Source organism: Lacerta agilis, chromosome 1 (assembly GCF_009819535.1).
Source record: "Lacerta agilis isolate rLacAgi1 chromosome 1, rLacAgi1.pri, whole genome shotgun sequence".
Taxonomy (NCBI): Eukaryota; Metazoa; Chordata; class Lepidosauria; order Squamata; family Lacertidae; genus Lacerta; species Lacerta agilis.
Window position 1 is genome coordinate 79774306 of NC_046312.1, and position 12524 is coordinate 79786829.

The window sequence follows — 12524 nt, forward strand, 5'->3', positions numbered from 1 at the left end:
GAAACCCTGGAGAGCTGCTGCCAGTCAGTGTTGACAATACTGAGCTAGATGCACCAATTGTGTGACTCATATTAAAGGAGCTTCCCATGTTCCTAGCAGGACTCAAATAGCAGATTGGCACCATCCCCGTTGGTCTGTAGATTGGCGTCATCACACTTGTCTGAAAGCAGCTGGAGTTTAATAGATATGCATAGTGCTTAGCTACTTTCTTAATGTCATGTTATGAGAACTATGCAGGATGGGCACAGAAAGGAATGGCCAATTGCATTTCAAAATACTGCAGCCGAGTTCAAACATTTGATGAACACAACTGTGGTGCTTCCCCCCAGCATGGCAAGACAGATTTCTCATTGTCCTTGCAAAAAAATGGACTTCCCCAGTGATTCCAACAGTCATCAATCTTGCCCCATTCTTCAGGCACAATGTGTACCTTCTTTTTTCTTAAAGAGCTGCATACTTGCTAAATTATCTAAACATTCTTGCGCCACCAACTTTTTAAAAAAGAAAACCAGTTCTTCTAAAGTTGCAAAACTGTTCTGAGAATAAGGAGAGCAAGCAGAGTTTGTGATGTCACAACCACCAGCCAATTGATGCTATGCATAGGGGCGGGGGGGGGGGGGAATTGTAATGAGCTAGCAGAACTGTCCCCTGCCCTTGAGAGGGCTAGGTATGTCTAAATTGCCCTCCCACTCTGCCACTCATATAATGTGATGAATGGGGAATAGTAGGCACTGTGTGTTTGTGACCTGCATGAGTGTGAATCTTGCATGTGTTCTGTGTGTGAGATAGGGAATATGGAAGTGAGGGGGTGAGTTAGCCATACCAGTGCTATTTTTCTAGAAAAAGAGGAGCTGGAACTCACCATGAACACCTTCCTCATTCTCTTAGAATGACAATGGTGCCCACCTGAGAGGTGCCAGAATGGAGTTCCTGAATTCCCCCTGGAAAAAGTCCTGGCCATTCTAACTGCCTGCATGTAGCCTCCCCTACACACACACACCCCTACATGCCCAGGTTTGGCCAAGGGTGATTGTGGCCCCTGGGTTCATAAATATTAGCCACCCCTGGTGTATATCATAGTCAATCTATTTTTACATCTTGCAATTGACTTTCTGTCTGCCTTTCCTAAATTTCTATCCTACCTTTTCTCCCAATGCAGCCCCAGGCAGCAAATAACAAAGTAGCAGAAGAATGCAACTTTAGGCTATAGTGCTAAAGGGAACTACTTACTTATTAGAATCATCAAAAGCAATCCTGATTTAGAACACATCATGACTCAGAATACTCGGTGCATATCAATTATGTGAAAATCCTCAAGACTTAATTCCCACTAATTAACTAAGATGCTTTCCAACACATTACAGGGAGCATTAACGAATTAACCAGTCTGGCAAGGAATGGAAAGCTTATTAACAGTAATTTGGAAGCCAAAAAAAATCCCATAGTAATAAAAATGATATTAAAAGCAATGCAAAATATTTATGATAACATCTGAAACAACCAAAACCTACTAAAACCAGCTTGGAGCTCCCTAGATTACAGGAGACGGCACAGCTCACCCTAGAATAGTAAAATGTAAGACCACAGCCAATACTATGCTTTCTTTCCCAGTGCAAAAATCAAGGCTGTGGGGGGCGGGGGGCGGGAAAGGTATCAGAACTGGGGCATCATGACCAGTCCTTGGACACTTTGGATACAGATGTGGAGCCAGCTTCTGGGGCTCAGCTTCCTCAAATGTAACTGAGGAGGACCGTGTTAAGGGAGAGCAGTCTGTGGACCATCCCGGGGGGGGGGGGGGAGAGGGCTTGACTTTAAGCAAAGTTTCTCAAGTGCAGAACTGAAACCTGCAGTTCTGCAACATCACTGGCTCACTCAGAGTCCTTCACTCCCTTGTACATCTCTAAAAAGAGAACACCACTGGAGCCAACTAATGACACCAGAGGGCCTGGCTCCAAGCCAGCCATGCAGTTAGACTCTGATCATTGAGGAAATCCAGGCTGAGGAGCCTTTGCACCCCGGCCTTGATGTTGTTGGAATATGACTCCCATCATCCTTGACTATTGACCCAGCTAGCTTTGTAACACCACATTATCAGGCATGTTTTCAAGCAAGATGTCACTTCCTGAATGCTCAGGGGTAGCCTCCACATCCCCACTATCAAGTTTCTTCAAATCTTTGCAAGAATTCACTCGACATGCAAGATTGCTGCTGGCCACCAAGCATTTTTTAGTACTTTTATTAGACCATTTTGAACCGAGACCAAATGAGGTTTTTGGGGGAGAGGCACCCACTGAACATGAAACACTGGTTAACATTACATTCTCAGCAGCTGAAGAGGATGCTGCTGTAGCTGCCGGCAGAACATGGTTACTTGGTGTGGTTTGGCTGCTGACTGTTGATGGATTTGTAGGCTGACTGGTAGACACCTGCAGACAATTCTGTCCAGCCATCTGTGATATGCTTTGATTGAGGCTAGCTAAAGCACCAAATGTATTGAGGGCAACATTTGTATTTGGATCTTCACTGGTGGTAGGCTGAATAACTTGCATAGGGGTTTGATCTGAACCTCCAGAGCAGGACTTCACAGGCTTCAATGCAAACAGCTGCCCATTTAAATAAATAGTCTGTGGAAGATGTTGGTTAGCCATTGCAACTGAAAACGTTTGTGTCGAGCCAGAAGATGGTGCAGAAGATGGCCTTGGCAAAATATGGACAAGATGCTTCCCACCAAACATATGAGGGCCAGAGGCATTTTGCATAGGATTACTAGCACTTGCTGAGGGAGCGGCTCCATTTATAGGCATTCTGATAGGAGGGGGGAGGGGGAGGAGCTGGGGATGATGGGAGTTGTAGTCCAACAGCATCTAGAGGGCCACAGGTTCCGTTTCCCTGGTAGAGGTAGTGCCTGGTCACCAGCCTTATTTATCCTAGGAGCTCTCCTAGGTCCTGCAGTGCCTGAGTTTGTTCTGCTACTTGGCATCTACACTGGTACCTTGGTTCTCAAACGCCTTGGTTCCCAAACACTGAAAACCTGGAAGTAAGTGTTCTGGTTTTCGAATGTTTTTCAGAAGCCGAATGTCCGATGCAGCTGTCAGCTATTGTTTCCGGGGCGCCTGCACCAATCAGAAGCCTTGGTTTTTGAACATTTTGGAAGTCTTCCGGAATAGATTAAGTTTGAGAACCAAGGTACCACTGTATTTGGCGCTTTTGTTTTTGCTATTTATTTTGCGTTTTTTGTTTTTTGTGGCTTTTTTGGTTAATTTGTTTTTGTGACTGTGTGGAACCCAGCTCAGCTACTGATTGATTGATTGATTGATTGAGTGAGTGACTGCAGAAATGGATGAAAGCCCCCCATTCAAACAATGACTATCATCAGGGCAGGTAAGAAAAAGAATTTAATTTTAATTTTTACCATCTACAATACTGTCTTTTTTATTTTATAGTACAGTACATTGGCTATTACTTTCATTTTATGGATCAATGGTTTTGTTAGATAGTAAAATTCATGTTAAATTGCTGTTACAGGTAGGTAGCCGTGTTGGTCTGCCATTTCCAGTAGCACCTTAGAGGCCAACTGAGTTTGTTCTTGGTATGAGGGGTTCTTTTTAAAAGTCTGGAACAGATTAATCCATTTTGCATTACTTTCTATGGGAAAGCGCACCTTGATTTTGGAATGCTTTAGTTTTGGAACAGACTTCCAGAATGGATTAAGTTTGAGAACCAAGGTACCACTATACTAACATCTACCTGCTGTATCCCTGTAAGATGACTCTCCTCACACCTTGCTCAGCAGCTCATTGGTTCACAGCCTGGCCAAAACTGGATACCTTGCGTGGCTGCAGTAAACACACTTGTGATGATTTTACTGCATGTCCATGAACTAAGAAGCTCAGTTCTACAAGTTGTGAAGTAATGGTAAAGCAGATAATATTTCTAAGCATATTCAGAACACCATTCTGTGGTTCCTGAGTAACTGTAAACTGCTTTGAGGTTTTATTACAATTGAGTGAGATATAAAAATGTTGTAAAATGAATAAATAAACACAGCCAGTGGACTTCCGGCGGCTGACGCCATTGCGGGTGGTCGTGGGATGCTTCGGCTGCGAAGCACCCAGCCCATCCCGGGGGTTAGGAGCCCTGCAGCCGCATAGCGGGGCTCCGGTTGGGGTGCGGGAAGAGCGTCCCGCACCCTGGGCTCCCCGGTTGTGCCCGTTGTGGCTCCGAACCCTTCCCCCGCTCCCCCTGTAAAGGGGGAGTGGGGGTGAAGGGACGACGGAGCCGGGCTATAGGGGACATGCCCCAACCGGGATGTAAATGCGGCGACAAAGCCTGTGATGAGCGTCTAAGTTCTACCTGTCTTTGATGAGCTGATAAGAACCCAGAGGCTGTGAGTAATTGATTGACTCTTTGTATTCTTGGAACGATCTGGGGGAAAGAAGAAAGGCAGCCCGCCTCCCTTCCCTTCGGGAGGTGAAAGAAATTAACTCTTTAAGTGACTGCTGCTACAACAATCGATAGAAAGTATTTGGAATTTGAAAACTGAGACTGTTGAGATTCCCTCTCGGGGGTTAATTGGGGGAAAAATATCTCCATTTGAAGTTTTGGTCTTTATACTCCGGCTTCGGAGAAATGGCGACGACTTGGTTTGTCGTGGGAAAAAACTGAAACAAAGGAAGGAAGAGACAGGAACTGAAATTTGATACTCACCCTCCCTCCTAAAATGCTGGACTTTGTGCTCACACTGGTATTGAACTCTGGTTTAAAGGATGAGGAAATGCTCACTGTCTTGAGGCTGGAACTGCTTAATCGAAAACTACAAGTTTTGAGTGGAATTATAAACAAAAAGGACTTACTTTCCACAGAGGAGGCTTTTCAAAAGTTCTACACAATGGAATCAAACCTTGGCAAAGAGCTGGGAGGGGCGCTGGAAGGATGGTTTGAAATGGCTGGGCAACTCCGAAAGGAAAAGGAACCGATTTCTGGGGGTGGCAGCCCTGGAACGGGAAAATTTACAATATCCAGACTCCGAGGTGGCAGCTCGGGGGCAAGGGACATGGAATTAAGATTTCTGCAAGAAGAAGAAGAAAAAGAAACGGAGCAGCCCAGAATGGAGGTGATGAATACCCTGAGGCTCGATGCGGGGTTTGTTGTGGATGCCTGGATCTGTGGACACTTAGAGGAAGACAATTGGAGATTTGGTTCTGGTGAAAGACAGAAAAAGACAATGGACAGAGGGGGAGTGGGTTGAAGTACTAAATGTATAATCCAAATGGTCTGCCATGGTATCTGAAACTGGAGTGTGAAGTCTGTTAATTACAAGTTTATTTTAAATAAGTAAGGAGATATTGAATCTTAAGTTAAAAGCAGCATGATAAAGGATAGAAGAAATAAGTTTAGCTATAAGAATATTTGGTTATGATTTAGGTTATAATGCAAAGATTAAGACAATTATGTTTTTTTTTTAAGTAAAGTTAATTTTTTTTTATAGAGAAAAGTTGTTAAGGAAATAGTATATTGATTTAAAACCGAAGGTGAATAGGCGGGGGAAGTCAAACGTCAAGATTCAGAACTAGAAAATTTTTTTTTGCAAGGTATATAAATAAGAAGAAGAATCCTGACTTTATGTGTATTTGTATTTGTTTTTGTATTTGTAGGTGTGGGGTTGGGTTTGTGTTATATTATGAAAATGCTAATAAATTCTGTTTAAAAAAATAAAAATAAACACAGCCAGTGCTCCATACAGCTGCTGAGAGGGCTTTTCTGCACATTTTCCAGCCTGCAAAAATCACTTCTATATAAGAAAAAATGGAGAGCTTACACTAAATTTTCACATGTGATAACACCACATGTCACAACGTACTGAGAAGCTGCCATAGCCTGTAGCTTCCCACTGTGTCTACAACCTGAATAGAGACACACAGAACATACGCAAAGGAGTTTGTCACAAAAGTGGCTTTCATGCTTTTCCCTACACTTTTTCTATGTAAGAAAAGGTTCACAACTGAAGTGGCTCCATCTCTAACAGCATAATCCTTTGCATGTCAGCTCATACTGTTGCATTGGACAAATGCAACAATACCACTGAGTAGGCTTGGCATGTAGAACTGCAGCCTTAAAGCATTTCAAAATGAGGTCTAGAAGGAAGCTGTCTGAAACAAGAAAATGCCCCAAGGACCTTACCTTTATTTTATAGACTTTTTGGACTTTTCCTTTAAAGCATTTGTAGGAACAACTGAATAGCTTGCTGGATCAGGCCAATGGCTCATCTCGTCCAGCATCCTGTTCTCATAGTGGCCAACCAGATGCCTGCGGGAAACCAAGGAGCAGAACAGGAGCACAAGAGAACTCTCTCCTCCTGTGGATTCCAGAAACTGGTATTCCGAAGCATTGCTGCCTCAAACTATGGAGGTAGAGCATAGCCACCGTGGCTAGTAGTGATTGGTAGCCCTCTCCTCCACGAAATGGTCTGTCTCCTGGGTGAGTGAGTTTCATTGTTTGACTATGCACTGTGTGAAGAAATACTTTCTCTGTCCAGTTGAGGGGAGATCTAGAGTGCATGTCCCTAGCATGGGGCAATCGGCACAGATTAATGATTCTACTGGTTTACCTCCAGCCTCGCTGCCCAGCAGGCTCCCTGCCTGAGCTGACAGAGATGGTCTCAGCAGCAGTGTTGAAGACTCCCAGATTGATGGCTCTTTGGGACTTCAACATCCATGCCAAAGCAGTTGGCTCTCAGGTTTCTCAGGACTTCCTGGCTGCCATGGGGCTGTCCCAACATGTCATGGGAGGCTACCTGGGAAGCACATGATGCAAGAGACAGGATAAATGTAACAAATGACCCATGTTGGGAGATGGAATGCCATGTAACAGCTGTTCTTCCAGACAACTCTCATTTTCCAGGTGAGATTCGATCACATATTGGCAAATTCAGGTACAGCAATTAAAGTGGGTTTGGCATCCTTGCGCAACAAACCTGCTTAGAATTCTTTTTTAAGGGCCTTTTGCAGTAAGGAAACCGATCCTGCAACCATCCTGAAAACAAATTGGGAGAAATGCTCAATAAACCAGCCTCCTGAAAGTGCCCACAAAGTATTATTACTATTATTAATTACCCACTATTCATCCTAAGGTCTCAGGGTGGATTGCAACACTTGTGGCCTGAGTCATAGACCGTGCTGCAACATTTTATCATAGGTCCGACTTGTGGCCGCTGATTATCTGTTTGAAAAATTGTGTTTAAAAGCAGCAAGAAGGTTGGAGGGAGTAACACTTCTGAGTACCAGTTGTTGGAAGCCACAGGAGGTGACCGTGATCTTATGCTTGGGTCCTGCTTGGTGTTTCCCCAGAAACATCCGGTTGGCCACTCTGAGAACAAGATGCTGGACTAAATGGACCATTGGCCTGATCCAGCAGGTTCCTCTTAGGTTCTTATGAGGGAGTGAAATGTTGGTGCCAAATTATGGAGAAAAATATTGTGACCGCACAGCTGAAATGCATAAACTCCTCAGTTCAGGGCTCCCCTCGCTGAAGTCTAGACAGTTTCAAGGCTTCTATAAAAGTGAGCCTGCACTGATGATCATAATAGCTGGTGCCTGTAATTTTGACAACCTTGGCTTTGATCTTAGTCTTCAATAACAAATTAGTTTCACAAGTACAGAACAAAGTAAAACCCAAGGTCTTTTGCAGTTCTCTTTCACTTAGGGCACATGAAGATGAATTGCAGGGTATATATAACTTGTAATACGTGAGTTCAAAGACAGGGAGTGGTGAAAAGTAATCTGAACATATGACAATTATTAGAACTTTATAGGGACTTCACCCTGAATGTGCCTGTCACAGTGTTTGCTTAGGAAGAAAAGGCTTGATTTAGAAAACCTGTTTGCCGAGTCCTCCCCCCGCCCCCATGGAATTGTAGGTAGATCTCTAATGTAGAGATACGTAGTCTGGCCCACATCCAATTTTTCTACATGGAGTATTTGACCTCCCAATCATTTTCCCCTTGTATCCTCCAACACCTATGCCTGGGCTGTACCACTTCAGACTGCAAAGAAGGGGTTTGCATATGGCATGTTCCTCCCTTCAAATATAAAACAAACATGCCAGGAAGACTATCCAAATCCGGTGGACACTGTGAATGGTGTTGCAAGTTCTAGGACACAAGTTAGCACTGTCTTGTGAGGGTCACTGCTGATACAATTGGTAGATAAGCTCTAGTAGGCTTCACACATTCCAATAAAATGTGTATTGCATCTGCTAAATAGGTAAAAAGGGACCCCTGACCATTAGGTACAGTTGCGGACGGCTCTGGGGTTGCAGCACTCATCTCGCTTTACTGGCCAAGGGAGCCGGCGTACAGCTTCCAGGTCATTTGGCCAGCATGACTAAGCCGTTTCTGGCGAACCAGAGCAGCGCACGGAAACACCATTTACCTTCCCACCGGAGTGGTACCTATTTATCTACTGGCACTTTGGTGTGCTTTTGAACTTCTAAGTTGGCAGGAGCAGGGACCGAGTAACGGGAGCTCACCCCGTCACGGGGAGGTACTCTACTGTTAAATCAGTTTTTGCCAACCTAGAATCATAGAATCATAGAGTTGGAAGAGACCACAAGGGCCATCCAGTCCAACCCCCTGCCAAGCAGGAAACACCATCAAAGCATTCCTGACAGATGGCTGTCAAGCCTCCGCTTAAAGACCTCCAAAGAGGGAGACTCCACCACACTCCTTGGCAGCAAATTCCACTGTCGGACAGCTCTTACTGTCAGGAAATTCTTCCTAATGTTTAGGTGGAATCTTCTTTCTTGTAGTTTGAATCCATTGCCCCGTGTCCGCTTCTCTGGAGCAGCAGAAAACAACCTTTCACCCTCCTCTATATGACATCCTTTGATATATTTGAACATGGCTATCATATCACCCCTTAACCTTCTCTTCTCCAGGCTAAAAATACCCAGCTCCCTAAGCCGTTCCTCATAAGGCATCGTTTCCAGGCCTTTGACCATTTTGGTTGCCCTCCTCTGGACACGTTCCAGCTTGTCAGTATCCTTCTTGAACTGTGGTGCCCAGAACCTGATGTTCTTTAGATGTTTTAGACTGCAACTTCCATCAGTCCCAGTGTGATCCACTCAGTTAAGTCATGAAATGTGGGTCTGCGCACAAGTATGGACCCAACAATATCTGTGGTTTTGTCATAATGACACCAGAGGGTGCAACTGCACAGTATCACAAACTCTGCAAGCTTGCCATCCTGCTGTCTTGCGAAACACCATCACAGCTGAATTTGGATTAGGGGTTTTTGCATTTTCTTCTAACACGCCTCCCCAACAAATATAGGAGGACCTTCTTTTTCGATACATGGCAACGTTTTCCTGTATTTTCCATACAAACTCTGAAAGCAATATCCATACAATCCCAGTATGGTATGCTAGGATCTGGAATGCTTAGCTGCTTCCTTAAAAAGCTCTTTAAAGAGAAGCAGACTGTCAAAGCAGAAGGCCAACGCCCTATGTAAGAAAAACAAAACAAAATCATTAATGTAAATGTTACTCCTTTTGTTTGGAATTAATACTACCCATTATTTAAAATATTTATTATTTGTAAGTTTGTTTCTGAACATTTGAAGTTCTGTCTATGTGTACTGAGTGAAAAAGAAGTATGTAATATTGTCTTTTTTAAAAAATGCATTTAAAAATTAAATAAAAGGCTTTCACCAATAATAATTATAAAAACTGTCCCTGTCCAAGACGTTTTAGGAAGCTAAAAGATTCAAATATGTCAAAAACATTTTTTATTTGCTTCATACCATTTATATACTGCTTGATTGTAAACACACACACAAAAAACTTCAAAGCAATTTACGAAAAGAGGAAAACAATAAATGGGATGAATAAACAGGTCCTCTGGAAATGCTCCCACATGATCCAATTGTGCCACCATCGTAAACCTAGCATTATATCTCCCAGAATTATAACAGTGATCCTGGCTTCTAATTTGACCCAAGAATGTCCCTATTTCCCCTGATTTAGAGAAGCCGTCCCGGTTTCTGATTGGATCTTGGAATGTCCCACTTTTCCTTAGGAGAAATGTTGGAGGATATGGATATGGAGTTATTCGACTCCCGAGCCGTCTGAAGGCAATCTTGTATGGGGAATTTTTTATGTTTAATGTTTTATCATGTTTTTATATACAGTATGTTGGGAGCTGCCCAGGGTGGCTGGGGCATCCCAGGAAGATGTGTGGGGTATAAATAATAAAATTATCATTATGGAATGGGATGTCCCTATTTTCATCAGAGAAATGTTGGAGGGTATGCAAGGAGTCTTGATTTATTTATTTTTTATATTAAAAAAAATGCTTTATGTGTCCACATCTAAACTTGCACCTTTCTAAAATTTATTTATTGGGTATGTGTTTTTCTTTTTGTAAATCTACCAAAAAAGAATAGAATAGAATAGAATAGAATAGAATAGAATAGAATAGAATAGAATAGAATAGAGGGGTCAGCAACCTTTTTCAGCCATGGGCCGGTCCACCGTTCCTCAGACCATGTGGTGGGCCGGACTATATTTTGGTTTTTTTTGGGGGGGTGAACAAATTCCTATGCCCCACAAATAACCCAGAGATGCATTTAAAAGAAAAGGGCACATTCTACTCATGTAAAAACACCAGGCAGGCCCCACAAATAACCCAGAGATGCATTTTAAATAAAAGCACACATTCTACTCATGTAAAAACACGCTGATTCCTGGACCGTCGGCGGGCTGGATTTAGAAGGCGATTGGGCCGCATCCAGCCCATGGGCCTTAGGTTGCCTACCCCTGGCATAGGGATTAAGGAGTTCTCTCAGGTGGAGGGTGTGTGTGCTGTGTCCCATTGGTGGAAATGCTCTCTGGGCGGGGGGGGGGGACATGGGGGTGTCAAGGAGCATCAGTTGAGGGGAGTGAGAAATGTCCGTATTTTCACCTGAGAAATGTTGGAGGGTATGTAGCCATCCCCAAACACCAGCCTTCTCTACACAAGGGCTGAGTACACACTATGACTTTAATTACCAGTATAGTTCTGTGAAATTTCCCCCTGAATTTGGGGGCAGGCAGGTGGGCTATGACAGTGCTTCAACGTATGGTGAGTGTGCACAGCCATAGCAAAGGGAGAGGGACGCTGTTTCAGGATCCAGGATGAGGGCTAGAGTTTGTGGACCTTGCTCCCCACCCACGCAGAGCAAGAGGCAGGAGGGGACTGGCATTACATGCTGCGGTTATTATAATGTGGTGCTTATGAGCGTTTTGTCTGCTGGCTAGTTTGCTGCAGAGGGAGAGAGAGGTGGTTTCTGGCCTGTCGGTAGAACCTGCACTCAAGAGAGATAGGAGAGGAGCATGAGAGACACAGGGTGGCTAGAATGATTTATGGTTTTTCTGTTTCTCTGCAACGGGGTTAACCGATGCTCCCAGCACACAACAAGTATGATGGATGGGTGTGTTGCAATGTTGCTTTGTTTTGATTAATTTATGGCACTTTGATTGTAATATTTCTTTGGTGTTTATATGCTGCTCACTGCTTCTGGCCATCCAGCGGTCTATAAATAAGTCATAGCATATACCTCAATTGAAAACGGCCATTTTGGTCAACTTTGGTCAACGGCAACTTTCAGGCAGGTGTTTGGCCAGGGGTGGGGGAAAGCTCCTGTCATCCTGCTGAGAAGAAAGGATTCAAAGAAGCAGTCCAAACCAGACAATCACCTGAACAGGACAGAAACAATAGGCGGAAGTCTGTGGCAAAGCAGCACAATCGGTGTGTTGCCATATCCTCATTCTGGCGTCCTTTTTTATGGTCAGGGCTGTGGCGGGGTGTGTGTGTGTGCCGCCAGCCCCCTTTCCCTTCCACAATATTTTCAGCCCTCAACTGCTTCTTTGACTGCTGGGAGCACCTGTTTCCTGTAGCTGATGGAAATTATGTGTGCCCATTGAACAGCTGGGGCTGCAAGTGTGTCCAAAGGCTGCTGGGGGAGGGGTGCAAAAACGGACGGAGGGAAGATCCAACCTGATCACAGCATGCCACGCTCTGTGCTGGAGGGGCAGCAGTGTGTGAGGAGGAGAGCAGCCATTTTTTGTTGTTCCACACAGCACACATTAGGGGTGAGGGTAAGGTTTAACTGGAGACAGGGTTTAAGCCCCCGAATGTCTTTCCAAGCTATGAAATATAATCACAGAGGGCTCCTTCACAAGGCTGTGGGGGGTTTTTTGGTTGTTGTTTTTTTGTGTGTGTGTGTGTGGCTGCACAGCAATTGCTGCCAAACCTTTGGTTCACATCTTTCAGGGATTCTGTGTGGCAGCAGCAAAATTTTGAGTTATTTTTTCCGGTCAGTGTAAGCAGTCGTGTGGTAAGTGTGCTGCACAGCAGCGCAGCCAGTCACAGAATTGTAGAGTTGGAAAGGACCCTGAGGATCATCTAGTCTATGCATAGGCAAACTCGGCCCTCCAGATGTTTTTTACGTACAACTCCCATGATCCCTAGCTAGTAGGACCAGTGGTCA